The sequence below is a fragment of the Hyperolius riggenbachi genome, chromosome 8 (genome assembly GCF_040937935.1).
Source record: "Hyperolius riggenbachi isolate aHypRig1 chromosome 8, aHypRig1.pri, whole genome shotgun sequence".
Classification (NCBI taxonomy): Eukaryota; Metazoa; Chordata; class Amphibia; order Anura; family Hyperoliidae; genus Hyperolius; species Hyperolius riggenbachi.
Genome location: NC_090653.1, coordinates 162640719 through 162666193, shown reverse-complemented (window position 1 = coordinate 162666193; position 25475 = coordinate 162640719). Strand labels below are relative to the sequence as shown.

Here is a 25475-nt window from a genome sequence, read left to right as displayed (position 1 = left end):
CAGACTGCTGATCATAGTGAAACAAAAAGAGCTGAGGAGTCATGTGAATATCTTTTCGGCACATTTTCTTAATCATGGATGTGGTTTTTTCCCCAGAATTCTTTTATTACGTTACAGTCCCATAGACAATGGAATAGACCAGCCTTGGGCAGCTGGCATTTCGGGCAGAAGGCTTTGTAGTTAGGCGGTGGGGTCTTATATTTTATATCGAAAGCGTATTTTGCCCTATGTAACATCTTGAAGTGGGATTCTCTCCAGCCTTCGTTTATTATGAAATTTCTATAGACTTGATAACCCTCTTATTTTCTGTGGTAGATCTACATCTGGTATGTCTTTCAGCCATGCTTTGAAATGTAACTGTGCTAATGTTCCCTGTTGTTTTTCCTGTAGTTGTTGCTGGATTGAGGATAAAGGAAGACCATATATTTTTGGCTTTAAAAAAGCATCAAAGTTATTGGGCTTTGCTTCCTGGGAGAGATCAGTCACTGCTGTTTGTACATAGGACTTTATTTGCGCATAGAATAGAAAGTGCGTTCGCGGTAAGTTGAATTCTTGTCTTATCTCCAAAAACTGTTTCCATTTCCCTGTGTCAAGATGGAATAGATGCCCCAATTTATTTATCCCCTTATCTTCCCATAGACCAAACCCCTCGTGTGCTAAACTTGCTGGAAACCCGGGGTGCCCCCAGAATGGCATATATTTTGAAATTTGTATAGGTACTTTATAGAGCTTGCGAATTTCCTTCCATGTCACCCAAGTATCTCTCATTATACCACTATGTCTGACTTTCTGAGGTAACTGGCCATATTTTGTGTGTAAGACAGCTGCTAATGACCACGGCTCGGCAAAAGATCTCTCTAAAGCTAAATTTGAGAACACACTGGAATTGCACAACCAATCTCTAATATGTCGGCATATACAGGCCAAGTTATATCTACGTAGATTTGGAAGGCCTAGGCCTACCCTTTCTTTTGGGAACTATAGCTTGTGTAAAGCTATCCGAGATTTTTTTACCCGACCAGATGAAGTGTGACATCGCTTTCTCCAATTCTTTCACATGTTTGTGTTTGATCAATAGGGGTATCGTTTGTAATGGGTATAGTATGCGTCCAAAGATCACCGACTTAATTAAGGCCACTCTGCCCATTATATTGATTGGCAATGAATTCCAGAGTGTCATCTGTTGTTTTAATTTCTGGAATAGGGGGAGATAATTTAGGTCATATACAGAGACTGGATACCGTGTAAGGGTGATTCCTAAATATCGAACTGTGGAACTGAGTTTCACCCCCGTTTCTTTTAACTGTTTGTCATATGAAGCCTGCGATGAGAGCATCATCAACTCACTTTTATTTTGATTCACCTTGAAACCACTTTCTCTCCCTATTTCCTTAATTAATTCAAATATCATTCTAATCTGCTCTTGGGGTTTAGCCATGAATAGAACTATGTCATCTGCGAATAACATTTGTTTCAGTTCTACCTTTTCCACCTGAATGCCTTTGATTCTTTTATGGATGATTTGAGCCATGGGCTCTATTGCTAGGTTGAACAGCAGGGGTGACAGAGCGCACCCCTGTCTTGTCCCTTTTTGTAAAGGAAATTTGGGGGATAGGAAACCTGTCGTGTATATTTGTGAAGTTGGAGACTTTTGTAAAGCTTCAATCAGAGTCATGAAAGGGCCCGCAAAATTCATATTGGAAAGAACGCTTCGTAGCCACTGCCATCTTACATTGTCAAATGCCTTTTTGGCATCTAACAATAGTAGGGCGTAGTTTTTTGACGGTTTTGGGTATAATTTAGCATAGTCTAGGACTGTCAACACTTTCCTTATGTTTGCCACTGCAGATCTATGTTTAATAAAACCTGCTTGATGTTTGCCTATTAATGTAGGGAGGATATTGGCCAGTCTGTCTGCCATTATTTTTGTTAGTAACTTAAGGTCCTGATTCATTAGGGAAATAGGCCTATATGCTTCTGGTAATTGCAAATCTTTGCCTTCTTTTGGTAATACTTTGATGTAAGCATTATTGGCTGTATCTGGGAGGCTGCCTGTTTGAATTATTTTATTAAATAACTTGTGCAGATAAGGGATTGTTTACTCTTTGAGAAGCTTATAATATTCTGCACTCAGCCCATCTGGTCCTGGTGATTTCCCATTGGACAATCCTTTGATGACCCCCGTAATTTCTGCTTGAGATATTTCCCTGTTTAATTCCTCTAGATCTTCCTCTTTTATTCGTGGAAGGGCTGCTTCTTTTAGTAATTCTTATATTTTGCTGTTACTTAAAGGGCCCCCTTTATCACTATATAAGTCAGCGTAAAATTGCTGAAATATTTCGTTTATCTTTTTAGGATCATTAGTTATTATCCCTTGACTGGATTTCAAGGCAGGTATTTGTGTAGTAGGATTGGATCTTCTAACTAGATTGCTCAATAATTTGCCCATTTTATTCCCTAGTCTATGGAAACGTAGGGCCTGATGTGATTGGTTTAATTTTTCCTTTTCTAGCAACCATCTATTTACTTCCGCCTTTGTGTCTATCCAGTTTTTCCTATTCACATCTGTTGGGTATGTTTGGAATTTTTTATTTGCCTCTCTGACTTTTGCTATTGCTTTCATATAGGCATTGTTCGCTTGTTTTTTTTTTCCCCGCTAAATATGAAATGATATGGCCTCTCATCACAGGCTTCGATGCTTTCCAAAACAAATAGGGGTTACTTCTGCTAGATTTGTTATCCTCAGAATATTGCATCCACCAGCCCTGAATTCCTCATTTTCGTATAGTTGTGTTGGAAATCTCCATATTATTTCTGGGCCTCTGGGAGTGAGTTCCCGGATTTCTATTGATATTGGGGTGTGGTCTGACACAACCATGTCACATATTTCGGCTGTCAATATCTTATTGAATATACTAGGAGATGCTAATAAGTAATCTAAGCGGGACCACATATCATGGGGCTGTGAATAGAATGTAAATTGTTTCTCGCTTGGATGCAATATTCTCCAGGAGTCTAGTAAATTCAGCTCTTCTACAAATTCCTTGAAATGTCCGGCCTTTTTTTTATACAGCCCTTGGACCCGTTTTTTTGTTGTTCTGTCCTCTTGCAAGTCTAGTACAGCATTGTAGTCACCTCCCACAATTACATTACCAGTATTCATCACCATCACATTATGTCTTAGTTCCCTTAAAAAAGAATCATTATCGTCATTAGGGGCATATATGTTATATAAATCAATAATTTCAGAGCCTTGTTGGATCTGGATTCGTACCCATCTCCCATTGACATCTGAGTCTGAGTTTATTACTTTTTGGGTTATTCCCTTATGTACTAATGTTATTACCCCTGCCTTCCTATCGTCTGCACCAGCACAGTATACTTCTCCTACCCACCCTTTTTTTAGAAACTTAGCCCCGGAAGCACTAAGATGTGTTTCCTGTAGAAATGCAATGTCTGCATGTAGTTTTTTAAGATGCCTCAGTACTTGTGATCTTTTAGCTGGGGTACGTAACCCTTTGGTATTCCACGAGACTATTTTTAACGACATCATGTCAATGAGAGTGGACATGGATCTGGCTCACAACTCCCTTTTATATATGTAGACAGTCCTTGCCTAAGTGTGCAGCAGAGAGACCCCCTTTCCCCTTTAACCCCTCCCCCTTCCCCCCCCCCTTAGATTGCTTGGTGTAACTAGAGCTTTAATAGTTAACATAGGTTTCCCCTGAATTAGATTTGTTAATGCCTTCACTTTTTTCCTGGCGAGTGAAGTTAGTTTTCTTCATCTCTCTTCCTCATAGACCCCTGTAAAGCGGGTTTGTAAGATATTATTTGCAGTTCAGTTCAGTGCCCCTCTATTGTAAGATGAACCTTTCTGATCATGTCACTCGCCTTCCTGCTCGTTGTCCTGTTCCTCCAGTGAGCCTTGGTCTTGGGTGGTTGCTAGCCCTGCTGACTTTGTTAGAAAGGTCTCTGCTTCCTCTGGGCTTTTAAAAACGTGTTGCTTACCGGCACCGTCAGTTATTCTGAGAACGGCTGGGTAAAGTAGTGCAAACTTCCACTGCCATTTGATGCATTGGGAGCAAGCGGTAGTAAAGCCCTGTCTCTGTTTAGATCCCTCAATCGAATAGTCATTGAACAGATGAAGAGTAGTACCTTGATATGTTAAGGGTTGCTGTAGTTGTCTGTAAGTACGCATTATAAGGTCTTTATCCGCGTAATCCAGATACTTGACCATGATCATCCTAGGTCCCTTGTTGTTAGATCCATCTCTCGGTGGGCCTACCCGATGGGCTCGCTTCACTTTATATGTTGTGGGTAAGTTTAGCAGTAGTGGCAGCGTTTCTGCACAGAATTGCATTAGCGTGGCTGCTGTATGTGATTCCGGTAGGCCTACTACCCGTACATTGCTCCTCCTTGATCTGTTTTCCAGATCTTGTATTTTCTCTTTCATGGAGGTGTTCTCTGCCTCTAGTTTCTTAATCTTCGTTTTATATATTATGTGTTTGTCTTCTATCGATGAGGTACGTTGCTCAACCTGCTTAATTCTGGTGGCTTGTGCAAGAATGTCCTTATGAACTTTGTGCAAGGACTGAGTCACAGCTGTGTGTATCATAGTTTGTAAATCTGGAGTGAGTTTCTGCACCACCGCGGTGGCTAGACTGTGCAAATGTGTTGGATCAATGGTGCTATCAGTCCTCACCTTGCTGATCCTCCGATTCTGTGCCCCAGTCCCTGTCTCTCCTCTTAGATTGCTCCCATTCCTGCGACTGCTGTGAGTGCTGGGAGCTCCGGGGGGTCTCCTCGTGTGATTTGCGTCCGGCGGCCATCTTGGGTGTAGGCGAGCGGCCTCCGCACTTATCACGCTTCTCCTCCGCCAGCAGTAGATAGCGGTCCATCGGCCTGCTTGCTTTGCCCGACTTCTTCCGTGAGCCTCCCAGTGTGGCAGGTGAGCAGTTTGGGGGCACTTTACTTGCTATTTCCCCGCTTTTCCTGGGTCTCACTCTCGGAGCTCCGCTCTCAGTGTCCGCTCATCCAGGCGCCGGAACCGGAAGTCTCGGCAGCCGCCTTATTTTCACTACAGCTGCCCTTTAGGGGTGCACTACTGAAAGGGTATTACCTAGTCAACTAAGGGGGCACTATATACTTAGGGGACAGGCATGAGAAGAAAGCAGTGACAGGGAGCTATACAAATGTAGGAGTAAAAAAAATTGTTTTTGTTTAACTTTCAGGCAGAATGTGCCAATATCACCTAATATTATGGCATAATCTACACCAGCATCCAATATCTGGAACCATTTTCAAATTGCACAAAATTAAAATTGTGCGAATTGCGTCCTGTGTTCAGAAATTATATCCAGAGGAAGAGAGTTGCATACAACTTCAGCAATGTGGAAACCTTTTAAAGCCAAACATTTGTCCAAATTTCAGGAACTGGAAGTTACACATTTACCATTGCCAGTAATGCCTCCAGCTTCAATCTTAAGCCCTCTGTCTCAGTGCGGATTTTCCATCCAAAGACTAAGCCTGCCCAGCCCTAGATTAACTAGCTTCTGTTGAGAGCCCTGCATTAATGTGTTGTCCAGCTCCTAGACCAGGATCAGCTGATTCATCTTTTACAGAATGTCTGTTCAAACTACCCCCAGTGAAACACAAAGCAGCACCACCACCTTCTAACCAATGGACTATGGCAGTCTTTCTTGAGAAAACGCAGAGGTTTAAACCTGGAGAGCATAAAACACGAAAGTTGAGGACATTTTGGGGAAAAACTTTTATTGGAGTCACAATAGACATGTAGGCATCTAAATCTTCTGATGATTACCTCAGTTTGACATGTCAAGTCTTTGATGACAACTTTGAGTATCATCATTTGTACCTGGAATGTATTCCCTTTGCTGTTTCACATACAGCATCTACAATAGAATCTTTCATTACCAGCACTATGAAAGAATGGAATCCCTCACAAAAAGTTGTGTTTTTCATGAGAGACCATAATCCTAATGTGGTAGCGGCTTTACAGCACAGTCCACTTCTGCTCTTGCCTTGCCTAGCTCATACATTTAAATTACTTCTACGGGATGGTTTACTGAACGAGATTAAAATTCAGGAAATTGTGGCACCCTGCTGAAGTATCGTAGGACATTACAAACACTATTCTAAAGCCATGAAAATCATCATCATCATCATCATCATCATTATTGCATTCCAGCGGTTCTGGAGGTGTGTTTAGCTTCTAAGGGTACAATGGTTAATTTGCATATATTCAGCAGTGATGCACTGGGAGACATCTCAAGCTCACTCCAACTTGAATTATCGCAAATTCTTTCTGTTTTAAGAAAGCAAACTTTTGTTTTTCTTAACATCTTAAAGGGAACCAGAGAGGAACGGGGGGTGGAAAAAGAAAAAGATTTTATACATACCTGGGGCTTCTTCCAGCCCCATAAGCCTGAATCGCTCCCACGCCGCCGTCCTCAGCTTCCTGGATCCGCCGGTACCGGGCCCGTCACTTCCGGCGGACGCGGCCAATTGTCCGCATCACAGGGGTTCCCTCCATACATGTACGCATGCGGCTGCGCAGTAAGCAGCCACATGCGTATCTGTATGGGGAGAGCACCCTGTGATGCGGAGAATTGGCCGCGTCCGCCGGCCGACTTGCCGACTCGCGGCAATGACGGGACCCGGTGGCGGCTGATGCAGGCAGCGGAGGAGTGCGACGTGGGAGCGATCCGTGCGTATGGGGCTGGAGGAAGCCCCAGGTATGTATATCTCATCCTCTCTGGTTCCCTTTAATAAAGGGGCTTTTAGGACCATTGTAGTCCCTTACACACTCCAATGAGTTCTGGGTCACCATGAGCCAGCTGGTTAGTCTGTGCCTCTTGGTGTTACAAGCCCTACTGCATAGAGCCAAATTAATCCATACCATGCACTGATGAGGATCAAACAATCCGAAACAGTCTGTATGCATGTTGGGTTATTATGGCTCTGTACAAATTAACAAACTGACACATCATTGCATTCCAGTGGTTCTGGAGGTGTGTTTAGCTTCTAAGGGTACAATGGTTAATTTGCATATATTCAGCAGTGTTGCACTGGGAGACATCTCAAGCTCACTCCAACCTGAATTATCGCAAATTCTTTCTGTTTTAAGAAAGCAAACTTTTGTTTTTCTTAAATTTTCAGGTAGATCTTAGTGCTCGGCAGTGGACAATTATAGAAGTTATATGAATCCTTGATGTGTTCGATAGAGCTAATTTAGTGGCCAGTTCAATTGACAATGTCTGAATTAATTCCTTTAGTAAATAGTACAATTCGTGCTTTGCAGAACTTTAAATCAACTGTAGATTCCATAGGGGGATTCCAAAATTATTTGCTTACATCTATAAAAAGCACCCTGCCAACAGTCAGTTAAAGCTAATGTAACACCATTAAAAAAAAGTCAGATACTCAACTAAGGAGAGGGAAGGCTCTGAGTCCTAATGAGCCTCTCCTCGCCCGGTGGATCCTCCGTGCAAATCCGCCGCCGCGGGGACTTTGGAAGTCTTCGGGAGCACTCGGGCTCCCGAAGGCCGGCGGCTCCATACTGCGCACGTGCAAGTGCGTCTTAGAGGGCAATCGCGCATGCGCAGTATGCAGTGGCCTGTCTTCAGGAGCCCGAGTGCTCCAAAAGACTTCCAAAACCTCCCTTTGGCGGCGGAAGTGGCAGTATTTGACCGAAACGGGCGAATACTGCTATGGTGATCCTGCGCGGGACCGGGCACCGGGAGAGGAGAGGGAAGGCTCATTAGGACTGAGCCTTCCCTCTCCTTAGGTGAGTGTGAGAAAACGCGGAAAAGTCGCCGCGTGTGCTCAGAACAAGGGGGCTGATTCCGCATCCAACGCGGAGGTTTGCATGCGTAGGCCTACATCTGCCAGTATGGCTAAACGCGGAGAAACCGCCACATGCCCTGATAGCGGTGCGGCTGGTTCCGCGTCCAGCGCGGAGGGTGGTACACAACACATGTCTGGTGTGGCTGGGTCTGATAGTCCACACAGGTTCAGAAGGACGCGCGCGCGCTGAGAGGCAGAACTTTTATGACAGCCAGAAGGGAGTTAGCTGACCAAGCCGGTCAGCTGACGATTCAACCAGTTCCCATTGGTCCAGCACTTAGGGTAGGCGCTGGAGAGCGCTGTGATATATATACCGGGTGCTGGTCATTCACTTGTTGTCTGCCATTGCGATCACTACGTGGAAGCACTCAGACCCTTTTGTCAAAATCTGTGTTACCATTCTGTTCAGACTAATTCCAGGGTGTTGATGATCACGGACCTCACACCCAAGATTAGGGACTTGTGTTACCATTCTGTTATACTTCAGACTAGTTCCAGGGTGTTGATGATCGAGGAACCTCACACCCAAGATTAGGGACTTGTGTTATCATTCTGTTATACTTCAGACTAGTTCCAGGGTGTTGATGATCACGGACCTCACACCCAAGACTAGGGACTTGTGTCATCATTCTGTTATACTTCAGACTAGTTCCAGGGTGTTGATGATCACGGAGCTCACACCCAAGACTAGGCATTGTTTATTAACTGTTATGACTTACTGCTTTCCTGACCACTGTTCTGTTCACTGATTCTGTACTTCACTATATCTGATACTCTGTTGCCAAACCCTGCGTGCCTTAGGATTACCGAATCAGCCTCCTGTCTTTGTACTTTGTATGTCCGTGTGTTGCCGACCTGGCTTGTCCGACCTTGAGAACTATCTCCCCAGTTAAGAGAGAGTTCACAGATCAGACAGTGACATCCTCCTATTGGTGTCGCTCACGCTCTGGTCCTCCCTTCTCCCAGCCTGACTCCTCCCGGCGGGAGATTCTCAGGCTGCTGAGAGGTACTCGTTCTGTAGTGCAATATTCCTTACTGCCTTTGTACCTGTCCTCCAGTTATTGTCCTCAAAGTATTACTGTTGCACCAAACACTCATATATCTCAAGTGTCCAGAGGTTAGTAATATATCTGATTATCGGTGATACTGCAGATCATCAACAATCAGGTATATATCTGCATTTTTTGTGATACTGCAGATCACCAATAATCAAACCCTCTCTGTGTTACACCGATCGTTACAGTGAGTATCTGGCTCTTTTTTTTTTTTTTTTTTTTTTTTTTTTTCCCGGGTTCCCATTAGCTTTAAAGAGAATCTGTATTGTTAAAATCGCACAAAAGTAAACATACCAGTGCGTTAGGGGACATCTCCTATTACCCTCTGTCACAATTTCGCCGCTCCCCGCCGCATTAAAAGTGGTTAAAAACAGTTTTAAAAAGTTTGTTTATAAACAAACAAAATGGCCACTAAAACAGGAAGTAGGTTGATGTACAGTATGTCCACACATAGAAAATACATCCATACACAAGCAGGCTGTATACAGCCTTCCTTTTGAATCTCAAGAGATCATTTGTGTGTTTCTTTCCCCCTGCATCTCTCATGCACTGAAGTTTCAGGCTGATCGTTTCTTCCTGCAAACAGCTTTGCCCTTGTCTGTAATTCTTCAGTATGTGAAAGCCTAGCCAGCTCAGAGGACGATTTATCCAGCTTGTAAAAGAGAAGAGAGAAGCTGCTCTAATCTAAATAACACACAGGCAGTGTGCATAGAGGGGCCTGGAAGGGGGAGTTCATAGCAGAACCACAACACTGAAGAACTTGGCAGCCTTCCAGACACAGGCTGACAAGTCTGACAGGGGAAAGATACATTGATTTATTACAGAGACTGTGATAGTACAAAGTGCTGCAGTAAGCCAGAACACATTAGAATAGCTTTTGGAACTTGTAGGATGATAAAAAACAGGATGCAATTTTTGTTACGGAGTCTCTTTAAGTCCAAACAATTATATGCTCTTTGTACTATACTGGATCCCTGATTCAAAGGAAATGTATTTTTGAACAGAGAAAATCTTGAGGCAGCTAAATCAACACTGGCCATTGAAATTACAGTATGTAAGCAAGGACTAGGAGGAGATACCAGTCAAGCATCACAAACTGACCAACAAGGAGGTCATAGCTACTATTTTCAGTTACTATTCTCTGTTGATATCATCTTCCAGCAGTGAGTGGAGTTACTGTTTAAAGTGAGGCTGCTTACACACAGGGATGTAACGCTCCCCCAACGCACAGCAATGTAACACAAGTGGGCTGTTCACACAGCCCACGTTGCGTTACATGTAACGCTGCACGTTCTCCCGAAAGTGCAGCATGCTACGGCGTTAGAGCGGCTTAAGCCGCGTTAGACTGTCTGCACATGCGCAGTCATGTTGAGGAAGAGCGGAGAGCGGCCAGGCACATGGCTAATTAATATTCACTGCACGTTGTGACGTGCAGTGTTTACTTCCTGGAGCGGCCGGCGGGACCACGTGATGCCGCATGCGCACAAGAGTACGCATCACGGACGCCAGAGTGAGCTGCACAACGCGGCTCACTCTGACATCCACATAGAAGAGCACCAGGCGTCGCGTTAGGTGCACATTATGCGACCTTAACGTGGCACCTAACGCAACGTCTTAGTGTGCAAGTAGCCTGAACCTCCGGACTAAAAATCTACTCAGTAGCACTGAAAAGGCTTGGTGTTTCTTTAACAGTTTCACAGCATCAGAACTTTGTTTTTCTTACCCAAGCCTCATTTTTAGCTGCATTTTTATTTAAGTTCCACCCATCAAAGAAAAAAAGCCCGGGCTTTTGCTCCCTGATGCTGTGCAGAGCATGATGGGATTTCCTATGTTGTTAACGTTGCCTAGCAACTGGGAGAGGTGCTCAAGACACAGGACAGTTGGAACTGTGTCTCATACTCCATGTCACCTCCTTTCAACCAAAAAGATGGCTGCCCCCATGAAATCACAAACATTTGCCTGTTCTTTTAAAACAGGGCGGGTAAGAGATTATATTACCTATCTATTTTAATTAACATAACTAATGTATCTTAATGACAGGATTTTTGTTTAGGCTGTAGTTCCTCTTTAACTCAACTCAACCGGAAGAAGGACAAAATGCCTGCTTAGCAGAACCACTCCTTCAACCATCCTCTGATATTTTCAAATACTGTATGGAGAACAAAAAAAAATCAGAATTTGAGAAAACACTCTAAAATGTCTTAATCACACCTCCTTCAACTGTAAGCTCAGAAAAATTATTCAGCACATCAGGCATCGTAGTTGATAGGAAACAAAGAACCTAGAGCTAGTTTGTATGTTAGATTTCCTGAATAAAAATCTTGAAAGTACAACTTTGGTAAGTAAGTCTGAAGAATATGGTGGGTGCCATGTTTTAAAAACCATACCAGTTGCCTGATGTCCTGTTGATCTTTCATGCATCTCTTAATCACACATCAGTAGCAAACACAATCTTTAAAATTTCAGTCAAACGTCCGTCTGAAAAAATATAAAATCCAACTGCCTGCTTGTTCAGGGTCTGTGGCTAAAGTATCAGAGACAGAGGATCAGGTGGACAACCAGGCAACTGGTATTGTTTAGTAAAATGTCAGCCTCCAAATCCCCCTCACTTCATGTGCTTTGTGTTTCTTTCTGTGTAAGAATACTTTTTTAAAGAAGTAAGGACATTTTATTCTTCATAAGAGTTATGAATTATAACTTCTAACTACGTCTCTTCCACAGATCACACAATTCTCATGTACGAAATGTATGAGATATTCAAGATTTGGGATTCGGATTCCAGGAAATTTGGGACGTGTCCCATCTCTACTCAGATCCATCCAAACTAATATGTTCTATTTATTTTATTTATTTATTTATTGTATTGACAGTAACATACAGCAATATGACAATACAGGAATACAAGAAAAACCAGATCACGCAGCACAATATGAGTACAAGGTAATGCTTAGTCAGTCACTGGATGGAGCATGGAGATTAGGCAAGTCAGGTTCACTCAAATGCATAGCATGGGTTCACAGTAATGGAGGTGCGTGATCAGGTAGGACACAAAGCGAGGAGGACCCTGCCCAAAGGCTTACAATCTAGAGGGAGAGGTAGGGACACGAAAGGTAGGGGATCTGTGGGTTTAGAGCACTTGTGAGGGGTGGTAGGCCAGAGTGAAAAGGTGAGTTTTGAGCACCTTCTTGAAGATGTTGGAGGGGGCTGCCCCAATGGGTGGAGGTAGGGAGTTCCAAAGTGTTGGAGCAGCTCTTGAGAAGTCTTGGAGGCGTGCATGGGACTGGGTGGTGCGGAGGGCGGTCAGGCGAATTTCAATGGAGGAGCGGAGTGAGCAGCTAGATGTGTACCTCTGAGTAATGCTGGGGATACACGGTACGTTTCCCCCTTATCAATCGAGCCGCTGATGGCTCGATTGATAATTTCCGGCAGGTCCGATGACCCGCCAGATCGATACCCTGCTCGATCCCCGCGGGCGGAGAGTAGCAGGGAATCGAGCGAAGGATAAGAAACGCCCGCGGGGACAAGCGGGGATCGATCCAAGCACCAGCGGGGATGAGCAGGGATGTGTCGGGATCGAGCCAGTGCCTCGATCCGGCGCAACTATCTCACTGTGTATTCCCAGCTTAAGATAAGAAATGTAGGTTGGACAGGTTTTGTGGACTGATTTGTAGGTCAGACACAGTATCTTGAATCTGATTCTAGACTGGATAGGAAGCCAGTGGAGGGATTCATGGAGAGGAGCCGCCGTGGTGGAGCGATGGGAAGAGTGGATAATTCTGGTTGCTGCATTCATGATGGACTGCAGTGGGACTATTCGGGTCATAGGGAGACTAGACAGAAGGGTATTGCAGTAGTCAAGGCGGGAAATAATAAGGGCATGGATGAGGAGTTTGGTGGTGGCAGAGGTCAGGAAAGGGCGAATCTTACAGATGTTACGAAGGTGGAAGTTGCAGGACTTAGTGAGGTTTTGGATGTGGGGAGTGAAGGAGAGTGCAGAGTCCAGGGTGACACCCAGACAGCGGGCTTGAGAGGTAGGGCGAATGGTAGTGTGGTTAACAGTGACATGCACATCTGGGAGGATCAGGGATGGCCAGGGTGGGAAGATCATAAATTCTGTTTAGTCTAGATTTAGTTTCGGGAACCTAGCGGACATACAGGAGGAAATGGCTGATAGGCAGGAGGAGACCTTGTCCATGGTAGTGGTGGATATGTCAGGGGTGTGGAGGTAGATCTGGGTGTCATCTGCATACAGATGATAGCTAAAACCCATGGAGGAGATAACCTTGCCAATGGAGGATGTGTATAGGGAGAAGAGTAGGGGGCCAAGGCTCGAGCCTTGGGGGACTCCCACCGAGAGGTGGTTGGGGTGGACGAGGACTCATTGAAGGAGCGGTTGGAGAGGTAGGATGGAGGCCTGGTCAGGGCGAGATCGTGAATGGAGTAGGGATGATCTACTGTGTCAAAAGCTGCTGAAAGGTCAAGGAGGAGGAGAATGGAGTATTTACATTCAGCTTTAGCGAAGGGAAGGTCATTGACCACTTTGGTGAGAGCTGTTTCGGTTGAGTGGGCAGACCCAAAGCCAGATTGCAGTGGGCCTAGCAGTGAGTTGGCATTGAGGTACTGGGTCAGGCGTTTGTGAACAAGACGCTCAAGGAGTTTTGAGGCAAGGGGAGGAGGGAGATCGGGCGGGAGTTGAAGGGTAGAAAGGGGTCGAGGGAGGGTTTTTTGAGCAGGGGTAGTACAGTGGCCTGCGTGAAGTCTGAGGGGAAGGTTCCTGTGGATAGGGAGAGGTTAAACAGGGTAGTGAGGACTTGGGCCAAATTTGTGAAGTGAGGCTGGAGTAAATCAGAAGGGATGGGGTCAAGGGGGGAAAGTAGTGGTATGGGAAGTCTGCATTAGGTTGTTGACTTCCTCAGTGGTAGTCGGAGTGAAGGAGGTGAGGGGAGGATAGGGTGGAGGAGGAGCTGGTTGGGAGGGGGTGGGAGGTGAATATTGAAGATTCGATATTTCCTGACGGATGGAGACAATTTTGTTGGTGAATGTTCTGCCAATAATCGGCCTTTCCACAAGGTGTATGTATGTATGAGATCATTAGAAGAAGGAAATAAATTGACTGCAAAAGCATTTATTGGCCTTGGCTTGCTACACGGTGAAGCAGGCCTACGTGCCTCAGTCCTCTGTTTGAACACTCTATATAATTAGCAGTTGTTACCAGATGCTATAATGATGTGTGTTAAACTGCATTGTGTCTCCTATGCCAAGTCAAGAGGTATTATTTCTATTACTGATTGTCGATCTTGCACCAGTTGATCATACTGTTCGTTCTGTTACTGTGTTACTTGAGCCAATACTAAAATTTGCCCCAATGGGGCTTGTCTTGGCTTTCTGTTTGTAAAATAATTTGACTTTTGTCAATAAAACTATTTGAAACCAAAAGCATTTATTGGATCGTTTGCAGGAAATGGTTCTTAGCATGTGTACAACATCGATAGAGCGATCCATCGTTCAAACCTTTCTGCCAAACCGATGCAGAATTCCTTATTTTTCAAAGATTTTTTTATCTCATGTGTGTATGCAGTTTGAACCTAACCTCACAGACAGGGTGTTTATAGTGTACAAACTGCACCTAAAACGGGCCAAAAAATGGTTATACAACAAGCTAGTTACCACAGTTTCCAACATCTGATGAAATACAAATCCCAACTACACAGTGAATTAACTACTGATGCCTCAAAAGTCTAAGGGCCTGTTCAGACTCGGCACTTTGCCTGCGATTTGCAATAAGAGCAATCGCCCCCCCCAAAAAAAACGCTGCATGCATCACGTTTGCAATTGATCGAAATCGCAACCGTTGCAGTGTGAATGTGTCCGATCAGCAAAGCGCTGAAGAATCGCCCCAATGTGAACCAGCCCTAAGTAGGAATAGTTCTCTGGAATACTGTAGTAGGGTACAGGATTAATCACAAAGCTCAGCATTCCTGAATCTCAATAGCAAGCTTAAAGTCTCCAAAATCCACATTCTCTTCAGGAAAGTGGGTGAACTACAAGTTCCAGTAGAGTCAAATTCTTACTTCCTTTCCTTACATGAGGACTCTGAATGAATGGGCCCCTTTAGAAAGCTTTTGGGTCTCCACAAGAAGCTGGAAGAAAGGTGGAAAGCTCAGCAGTCAGATCTAGAAACTTTTACACTTCAATAGGTTAGATCTTCACTCTGCAAAATAGGGTGCCTGGCCTGAGCACAGGACTTCCCCTCTGATCTCTGCTCAAAACACAAAAAGAATGGGTGTCTATGGGATGAAACAGAGGATCAGAGATTAACCACCCTGGCGTTCTATTAAGATCGCCAGGGCGGCTGCATGAGGGGTTTTTTTTAAATAAAAAAAAAAACTATTTCATGCAGCCAACGGAAAGTTGGCTGCATGAAAGCCCACTAGATGGCACTCCGGAGGCGTTCTTCTGATCGCCTCCGGCGGCCAAAAGTAACACGGAAGGCCGCAATGAGCAGCCTTCCGTGTTTGGCTTCTCCTGTCGCCATGGCGACGAGCGGAGTGACGTCATGGACGTCAGCCGACGTCCTGACGTCAGCCGCCTCCGATCCAGCCCTTAGCGCTGGCCGGAACTATTTGTTCCGGCTGCGCAGGGCTCAGGCGGCTGGGGGGACCCTCTTTCGCCGCTGCTCGCGGCGATCAGGCAGCACACGCGGCTGGCAAAGTGCCGGCTGCGTGTGCTGCTCTTTATTTCATCAAAATCGGCCCAGCAGGGCCTGAGCGGCACCCTCTGGCGGTAATGGACGAGCTGAGCTCGTCCATACCGCTAAGGTGGTTAATGCCCTAAGCCACAGTATTGGTTGGAGTGAGAGAATGAAAAAGACATTTCAGGGATGATAAGGGGTGAGTGTTCTTGAATACCTTGAGTGCAGAACAACAATGATCAGCGAGGTGAGGTCTCCTTTTTAAGGTTGTTGTAGTGAGAGTCTTAGGGCTTGATTCACAAACCTGTGCTAACTGCTAGCATAGGGGTGCTAAACAGTTAGCACGTGAAGTCCCGATCACGGCACTTTGTGCGCGCAAAATTCCACGAGCGGCACTTCACGTGCTAACTGTTTAGCAAGCCCGTGCTAACAGTTAGCACAGGTTTGTGAATCGAGCCCTTAGTTTTCAGCACCAGTAATAGCTGTAGTGAGCGCAATGTGTCCTTAAAGTATACCTGAGATGAAAAACATCTCAGGTACCATACTTACCTGGGGCTTCCTTAAGTCCCCCTTGAGGATGCGCAGTCCTTCGCTGTCTCCCCGGATGGCTCCTGTTGCCGGTATATATGGACCAAAAGCCTGGCCGATTCACTCTTTTTTGTGCATGCCCGGCTGAGCGCACTCCTACTTCACGCTTCTTCAGCTGGGAGTGTTCTGCACCTGCACTACAGGAGCGTGACTAGGGTGCACATGCCTCAACGAGGGGCTGAGCAGCCTCAAGGGGGCATAACGAAGCTACAGGTTAGTATAGAACCTGAGATGTATAATTTATAGAACAAACACTATCCGAATGGTTTACCAGGGTAATAGATACACACACTCAGTCTAAAAAGACAAACCCTATGGGTAAAAATCGGAGATAAAATAAACTCCGAAGTGAAAACACCACTTGGTGCTAAAAAATGGGACACCCAACAGTACGGGGTCACATGTGGTGTGTTACCCTAATAGCGTAACAGGGTGGCACCCGTGCCAATATAGAGGGTCTTTGCTGACCCCCCCCGCTTAAAACATAGCGGGGTGTAGCTATCTCATAGATGGCGGGTGCACACACACTGGATCTAGCAGTGCACGAAATGAGATACCACCACTGGCCACCCGTATACTGATAATGGCCAGTGGGGTACCCAGAATACTGACGGCACTGCTAATCCCCAAATGGGGGAATACACGGAGGGTCAAAAGTGCACAGTGCTGTACAAAAGTGGATCACCCTAATATGAACATATTTCACCCTAACAGGCTTCCTCAGAAGGTGCTATACAATATATACACAATGCTATACACAATATTTACAAAGAACCCCCAGTATAACCCCCACAATAGCTTAAGTCAATTTATCTCAGGTTTTTTAAGAGTCCTTGCAGCCAGTATGAGTCAGGTGCAGAGCACTGCCAGTCTTCAGTTAGATAATGGAATGCCTTCAGGAATAATGCTTTGATCATATCGGTGATGTGGAAGAAGATATCAGATGCTGCACCAAGAGAATGCCTAAAAGAGTTTTACCTAACTTTTGAGACTATTTTGAATAGTACCATGTTGTAGACCGTTACTCTACATGTATATGTAGCTGCACATAACTCCTGCTGTTAATTACAGAGTTATGACCTGGTAGGCATTACTTTCAGTGCAACCCTTACATATCTCAATGTTAGTGGTAGTCTACACTGGGGTCTTGCCCTGTGGTGCTGGATTGGACAAGTGAGCTGATGAGTCTCAGGGTTTGGACATATACACTAGGAGTGCTGGTAAGAGGGGTTTTACAACACTTCATTAATATTATCAACTCTATACACAATACTCCCATGAGACCTTAGCTACTGAAATGGATAGTAACAAAGTAGAACAGATAACAGTGTGACAATACTTGTGAGAATAGTTATTGATTTGTTTGGGAAATATGTACTAACTGACCCATAAAATAGTGAATAAATGTGTCTTGTTCTTGATCACATTTTAGGGCTGCAGTCCAGTAGCAATCACACAACACAACTGCTAAGAGCTTTTTGTAGCGATTGTCGCAACATTTTTCAGAATGATTTCTGTTGATTTTTAAGCACTTTTGAATTTAATACAGCGATTTGTAGTACAATTACAATTTCCTTAGTTTTGTTTTTGTTTTTTGTTCTGGGTAGTAAATTCGCTGAAAAATTGCTTTTGTGCCTGTTGGTCCAAGCCCGTATTTTGGTTATGTATTCTGCTTTGATATATTTCATAGTCGGTACTGGGTGCAGAACAATCTGTCTTTTTTCTAGCTCCTGTGAAGCTGCAAATAGTGGAAAATTTGTACATGGATTTGAACTTTAAGTTAAAGACGATCAAAACAACTGGGATGTACAAAAGTATGCTGAAGACTTGAGCTAAGAGTCTCAGAATGTTTTATAACTTTCATTATCAGGATTTGCGAAGACATTTAGTTGGCTACAAGGCTGAAAGTTATACCTAAGTAGCCAACTGCTGTAAGAGAGCTTCTTTTGCTGGGTACACACTATGAGATTTTATGATCGATTTACTATCCGATCGATTATTTCCAACATGTTCGATTTTATTTCCGATTGATTTCCGTTAACTTTAATAGGAAATCAGTCGGAAAATGCACAGAAATCGATCAGAAAGCAAATGGGACATGTTGAAAATAATCGATCTGACAGTAAATCGACCATAAAATCTCATAGTGTGCACCCAGCATTAGGATCACAAAGTACATTAATCTGTATATAACCTTCTGCCCCAAAGTAGCAAATGGAGACTGTCTCTCCTGTAAATCTGAAGGGGCAAATATGCAGGGTGAGCAGGAGGTGAATACATGACTGCTGAGGGAGAGAAGAAAGGCTATAAAGAGGTTTTTGGCCTTGTAAAGCGGATAATTGAGGATTTGTTTCCTATGCCAACCACACAAAATATTTTTTTAAGGCCTCATTTACATTTATGCGTTTTGTTAGCCTTTTTCCAAAAAGAAAATTTGCAAGATAATGAGTCAATCGGCATATTTACATTACATGCAATTTTTATTTGTGTTTTGCTGCAGAAATAAAAAAAATAAAAAAACTGACAGTCTGCTGCATTATTTTTGCATCCCACACATCTGAGGGGAAAGAAACTACACTCTTGCCAATGTGTAATGTCCCTAGGTTCCTTATTGTGGCCAGCCTACTGTCTTGCCGCTATAACCCATTTGTAACTCTGATGGGATCTCCAGGGTGCATACTGTGTCCATCCGCAGACCTCTCGGTACGCGCTTCCGCACGGCTGTGTGTATTGGCTGTTGCCAATTGTTTAAGAACTGCACTTGGCCAATACTCTCTTGGCTGTGGTTACTGTGCACAGCTGTTCAGGAGCGTGATCCATGGGGGCACACGGAGTGGACAACACATGTCCCTGCACTAGAACACCTTACTTCATGTCTGGTACTCTAAGTAGTGAATGGTTAGGGTAAATAGTTGCCAGCCATTCATTCTTCAGCTGTTTAGTCTTCATTAAAAGTAAATGCAAACTTAGCTGAGAAGCAGCTGTACAACTGCTGCTATGGGGAAAGGACTGCACTGGGGTGGTGATATATAAGAATAGATTTTCTTATAGTGCGCATTGTGCTCATTGGTGGCCAGGGAAGTACTCCACTGAGGCGTGTATGATGCATTAATAGTTAATGTAACATTGTATGGGTATGCAGCACCTGACTTACCTGTGAAATCTTAAAATCACATTACTTCTAAAGCTAAGAAGATCTCATCTTGTGCACACCCAGGAGCTTAAACACAAAAAAACCCTGGCAGGAAGATCTGTGGTGGTGTTCTCTTCCCTTTGTATAGCAACAGTAAAGAAGAGCTCACCTGCGAAATAGAGCTTGCTATGGTAAACAAAAAACGTATCAATTACTTTTATCGGTAATTACATTTCCTTGAAATTCTCCACAATGGGGATACCAGAGAGAAGCTCCTCCTTCCTAAAAGGGACAGGAAGCACAAAAACGTTTAAAAAGACCCCTCCCAGCCATGTACCCTCAAAGCATTACTGATCCCAAAATGCTGATGACGTACTTGACTGGCTTACACAGCACACCCCATCTTCTACCGATTCTGCTCGGAACCTTGTCACAACAGCCTCATCCTGCTCTTATATGGGCAACCCACAACTTAACACTCGCCCCACTAGCACCACAGCCGCTTCACTTGTGTGTCAGAGGAGTAATTTACACATCAGTTCGTGGAAATTAGTGATGTGCACTAATTATTGCCAGAGGATGGAGATAAGGATGTTACACCTGATATGTCTCAGGCGACATTACACAGATGGGCGTAAGGTGTGATGATGGTGTCCCCACTGCTGCTGCCTTTTGTGAGTTGTCAAATACAAGTGAAGCAGCTGATGCTGACTATGTGTCAATGGAGGTGACATAAGTGCCATCAAGAGGAGGACAGATCAGATGGGGAGACAGACAGAGGGAGCAGAAGACTAGTCCGAAGCAGTAAGAACTCACAAGGAGCTGGTGGCAAACCGCATGTATCTGCACCTTGGGTCAGCCAGCCAACACGCCCATCAACTTCTGCTGTTTCTCACCACCACAATGCCGTTATCACAAGGCTCACCAGTGATGCATTTTTTTGTGTGTGTGCCTCTGACAACAGTGATGCCATTTGCAACCTGTGCCATTAGAAAGGCCAAACACCACCTGGATAACAAATCCAACTGCTTTGCAAAGGCACCTTCTCTCCCATCATAAACGACAATGGGATCCACACTTGAACATAAGCAGCACACAAACTCAAAGCCACCTTCCTCCTGGTCCAGCTTCTTCAGTGACATCTACCTCTGTTCTCCTTGTCCATTCTCAACCACCCTCCACTCTTCTTCTCACCTTGACCAGTTCCTGCTCATCTGCCCACGGTCAAGTTTCTGGGAAGGAAATGTTTGAGCATAAGAAACCGATGTCTCAGAGTCGCCCCCTTGCCTGGCGTTTAACAGCTTTTACCATACCAGCTGGTGGACTCTGAAGCTTTTAAAAAATTTGTAGCAATTGGACACCACAATGGAAGATACCCAGCAGAAACTTTTTCTCCAAAAAGGCAATATGAAACCTGTACCGTGATGTGCAGAGTCAAGTCACCATATCTCTGGCACACAGTGTTGGGGAAAGGGTCCACATGACCACTGATACCTGGTCTTCAAAGCACGGTCAGGACAGGTATATCCTCTACACTGCCCACTGGATAAACCTGCTGACGGCAGGGAAGCATGGAATGTGTGACTCTACAGTAAAGTTGGTGTCACAGCCACAAATTGCATGCAGGCCTGCCACCTCCTCTTCTCCTACTTCCTCCATCCTCTTCACGATTGTCTTTGGCTGAGTCCTCCTCTGCTGCTGCTGTGCCATCCTCTACTACAACTGCACACCCCCAGTTTCCCAAAACCTATTCCACATCCTAGGTACAACGTTGTTATGCTGTCTTGGGGATGATTTGCCTGAAATCAGAGTCACACTGGACAAGTACTCCTGTCAGCTCTGAAGTCACAGTTCGATCAGTGGCTGACTCCGCACCAACTGGAGATTGGAAAAATGGCGTGTGACAACAGAAGCCATCTGTTGGCAGCACTGAAATGGGGCACGTTAACACATGTGCTCTGCATGGCACATGTTCTCACTCATATTGTCCAACGCTTTGTCTCCAAGTACCCAGGATTTCAGGACATTTTCAGGCAGTCCAGGAAGGTGTGTGCCCATTTCAGACGTTCATACAAGGCCACCGTGTGCCTTGCTGAGATTTAGCCGCGAAACAACATGCCAGTGAGGTGCTTAATTTGTGACAGCCGGACTCGCTGGAATTCCATGCTCATGATGTTTGAACACCTGCTTGTGAGAAAACGCGGAAAAGCCGCCGCGTGTGCTCAGAACAAGGCGGCTGATTCCGCATCCAACGCGGCGGTTTGCACGCGTAGGCCTACATCTACCATTATGGCTGAATGCGGAGAAACCGCCACATGCCCTGATAGCGGTGCGGCTGGCTCCGCGTCCAGCGCGGCGGGTGGTACGCAAGACATGTCTGGTGTGGCTGGGACTGATAGTCCACACAGGTTCAGAAGGACGCACGCGCGCGCTGAGAGGCAGAACTTTTATGACAGCCAGAAGGGAGTCAGCTGACCTAGCCGGTCAGCTGACGATTGTACCAGTTCCCATTGGTCCAGCAATTAGGGGAGGCGCTGGAGAGCGCTGGGCTATATTTACTGGGTGCTGGTCATTCGCTGGTTGTCTGCCGTTGCGATCACTACGTGAAAGCACTCAGACCTTATTGTCAGAATCTGTGTTATCATTCTGTTATACTTCAGACTAGTTCCAGGGTGTTGATGATCAAGGACCTCACACCCAAGATTAGGGACTTGTGTTATCATTCTGTTATACTTCAGACTAGTTCCAGGGTGTTGATGATCACGGAGCTCACACCCAAGACTAGGCATTGTTTATTATCTGTTAGGACTTTCTGCTTTTCTGACCACTCTTCTGTTCCCTGATTCGGTACTTCACTATATCTGATACTCTGTTGCCAAACCCTGCTTGCCTTAGGATTACCGAATCAGCCTCCTGTCTTTGTACCTTGTATGTCCGTGTGTTGCCGACCTGGCTTGTCCGACCTTGAGAGCTATCTCCTCAGTTAAGAGATAGTTCACAGATCAGTTAGTGACATCCTCCTATTGGTGTCACTCACGCTCTGGTCCTTTCCTCTCCCAGTCTGACTCCTCCCGACGGGAGATTCTGCTGGAAGGTACTCATACTCTAGCAGTATTCCTTACTGCCTTGTACCTGTCCTCCTGATATTGTTCTCAAAGTATTACTGTTGCACCAAACACTCATATCCCTCAGGTGTCCAGAGGTTAGTAATATATCTGATTATCGGTGATACTGCAGATCATCAATGAACAGGTATATATCTGTATTTTTGGTGATACTGCAGATCACCAATAATCAGATCCTCTCTGTGTTACACCGATCGTTACACTGCTCCAACAAGAACAAGCCATCAATGAGTATCTGTATGACCTAGGTGCTAGGACAGCTGGGTATTTTTTTTTTTGCCACGTTACTGGGCATCCATGCGCGATACCTGCAGGCCCATTCGTCCTTTTGAGGAGGTAACAAACCTGGTCAGTCGCACCAAAGGCACCATTACCAACCTCATACCATATGCTTTCTTCCTGGAGCATGCCCTGTGAAGAGTGCTTGATCAGGCCATAGATTTGCATGACCAGGAAAAGGAAGAGTTGTGGTCGCCATCACCACCAGCAAGAGCTTTGTCGTCACCTGCTGTACCTGCGGCAATGCAGAAAGAGGAGTCAGAGGAGAAAGGTGGCTTTGTGGTGGTGGAAGTCCAGCCAGAGCAGGAGTTCCAGGAGCTTGTTGTCACCTCTTGGGGACGCTTGGTATTATACGTGACTGGGGGGGGACCTTTAATGAGATCAGTGAGTTTGAAGAACGTGAGATGGCTACCTCTGCATCCAACCTTGTCAAAATAGGGTCTTTCATGCTGTCCTGCCTGCTGAAGGACCCCCATATAAAAAAGGCTAAAGGAGAAGGACTGGGTGGCAATGCTACTAGACCCTTGGTATAAGCACAAAGTGGTGGAAATGCTACCAGCTTACCAGAAGTCAGAGAGGTTGAAGCATTTGCAAATCAGCCTGCAAAGTATGCTGCTCAATGCGTTTAAGGGTGATTTCATAGCAGGAAGGGAATATAACAGGGGAAGAGGTGCCAGGAATCCTCCTCCTCCCACAGCCACGCCGGCAAGGACAGGACACTTAACAGATGTGTTGGTAATGTCAACTATGCAAAAGTTTTTTTGTTTTTTTTAGTCCAACGCATCGGCACAACCCTTTGGGATCCACCCTCAGAGAACGCCTCGACCGACAGGTAGCGGACTACCTGGCAGTATCTGCAGATAACACTCTGAAGAGCTATGAACCCCTGGACTACTGTGTGTACAGGCTTGACCTGTGGTCAGAGCTGTCACAATTTGCCATTGAACTTTCGGCCTGCCCCGCCTCAAGATTGCCACTGAGTGGACTAACATTTATGTCCTGAGGGTGTCGACTAGTAAAAACAATGATTGGCTCACCTGAGGTTATCACTAATGTTCTTTGCGGTTGTTTGTGGTGTGGTAAAGGTGGCGTTTCATCTATCAGTGGGAACCGGGCCTAACCCTTACATTACCTAATCGATGTGTACACACGCTAGACGTTTTAAAAGCACTTTATTCCACAAATGTAGGAATTTAATGTGATTTCTGCTCTTTAGAGATTAAAACACAACTCTGCGTCAATGATGTGTACACACGCTAGACGTTTTAAAAGCACTTTATTCCACAAATGTAGGAATTTAATGTGATTTCTGCTCTTTAGAGATTAAAACACAACTCTGCGTCAAGTAAGTAATTTTCCGTGGGACTTTTGGCATGGATTCCCCTCCGGCATGCCATCGTCCAAGTTTTAGGCCAAATTTTCCATCACCAGAAACTGTCCCTATAGGTTCAAGAATTTGTCCAATTCTATGATGGTTTGCCAGTTCGCAAACATTTGCGTCAAATTTGCGTTTGCGAACTGAAACTTTGATGGTCGCAACATCTCTAGACATAATTTAAATGTTATAACTGGGACAAATGGGCAAATAAAATATGTGGGGGTTTATTCACAGTAGCGCGTTTTATTTTAAAACTATAATGGCCGAAAACTGAGAAATCATTAATTTTTTCAATTTTTTCCCCCTCATTATTCCTGTTAAAATGCATGTAGAATAAAATAATTCTTAGCATAATGTACCACCCAAAGAAAGCCTAATTGGTGTTGAAAAAAACGATATAGCTCATTTTGTTGTGATAAGTAGCAATAAAGTTATTGGCGAATGAAAGGTAGGAGGGTTGATAGGTGAAAATTGCTCTGCTCCGCTACGGTAAAAACCCTTGGGCGGCAGGGGGTGGGGTGAAGTGTGATTAAAGGCAATTCGATCATTTAGAGCTTGCATGTATAGAGGGGGATATGATTAGTGCTTGAATCTCTCCAATGCATCTAGCCATATTAATAGCTAGAAGGAAGCATCATTTAAAAGTAGGGTTCTTGACAAACGAATCCTGCAGCGGTTTGAAAAAAATGTGAACATAAAAAATACACAAAACCACTAAATTTAGATCCTAGGAAGAAACATTCTTTCTACGGACTGCTGATTTCCTTTTAACTGCCCTTAACCCTTCAGCAGCCAATATTTAGAGGCTTGCAATTTTAGCACATTTTTTTTTTTTATTTCTTATTTGCTATATTTCCTTGCTACTAATTACTACTGCTGTAATGTGTATTTATGGACACATGTCACTAGGGGCAGTTTCTATATCTTCTGCTAGCAGAGAGACATCAAAGCATTCCAAGTTCTTAAGGCACAACAAATTCTGCCAGCTGAGGCCAAAAGCAGTGCGCTATCTCAAATGAGATAAATCCTTTGAAGCTGCTAATGAGTTAAGCTGCTAATGGGTTAAAAAAAACTTTTGATCAAGTGATCTGAAGAAATCGAAGTGCCAAAAACTGCAGATAACGCCACCAACTGCACTTTAAAAGTATTCCATTTAAGGCCTACTTCTAGACCTTCTTGAAGGAAATCTAGCACATTAGGAATTGTAGCACATTAGGAAATCTAGCACATTAGGAATATGTAATTGTTCAACGCACAATACATTATCTGTTGAATTTACAGCACGCCTTCCAGACTGCAGGTAAATATCTGAGGTAATTTTTTTCTTGAAAACGAGTAGAAATAACTTTCTCTGATTAAA

At 44.6% G+C, this 25475-nt stretch overlaps 1 protein-coding gene across 1 annotated transcript in view; it reads left to right on the top strand.

Annotated features, from left to right (window-relative positions):
* Positions 1-477: 477 nt before the first annotated feature.
* LOC137527417 (transforming growth factor beta activator LRRC32-like) overlaps positions 478-25475 on the top strand; it is a 47443-nt gene continuing 22445 nt past the window's right edge. Inside the window, exon 1 of the mRNA XM_068247928.1 lies at positions 478-539. The gene's annotated coding sequence lies outside the window, so the exon portion shown is untranslated. The remainder of the gene's footprint in view (positions 540-25475) is intronic.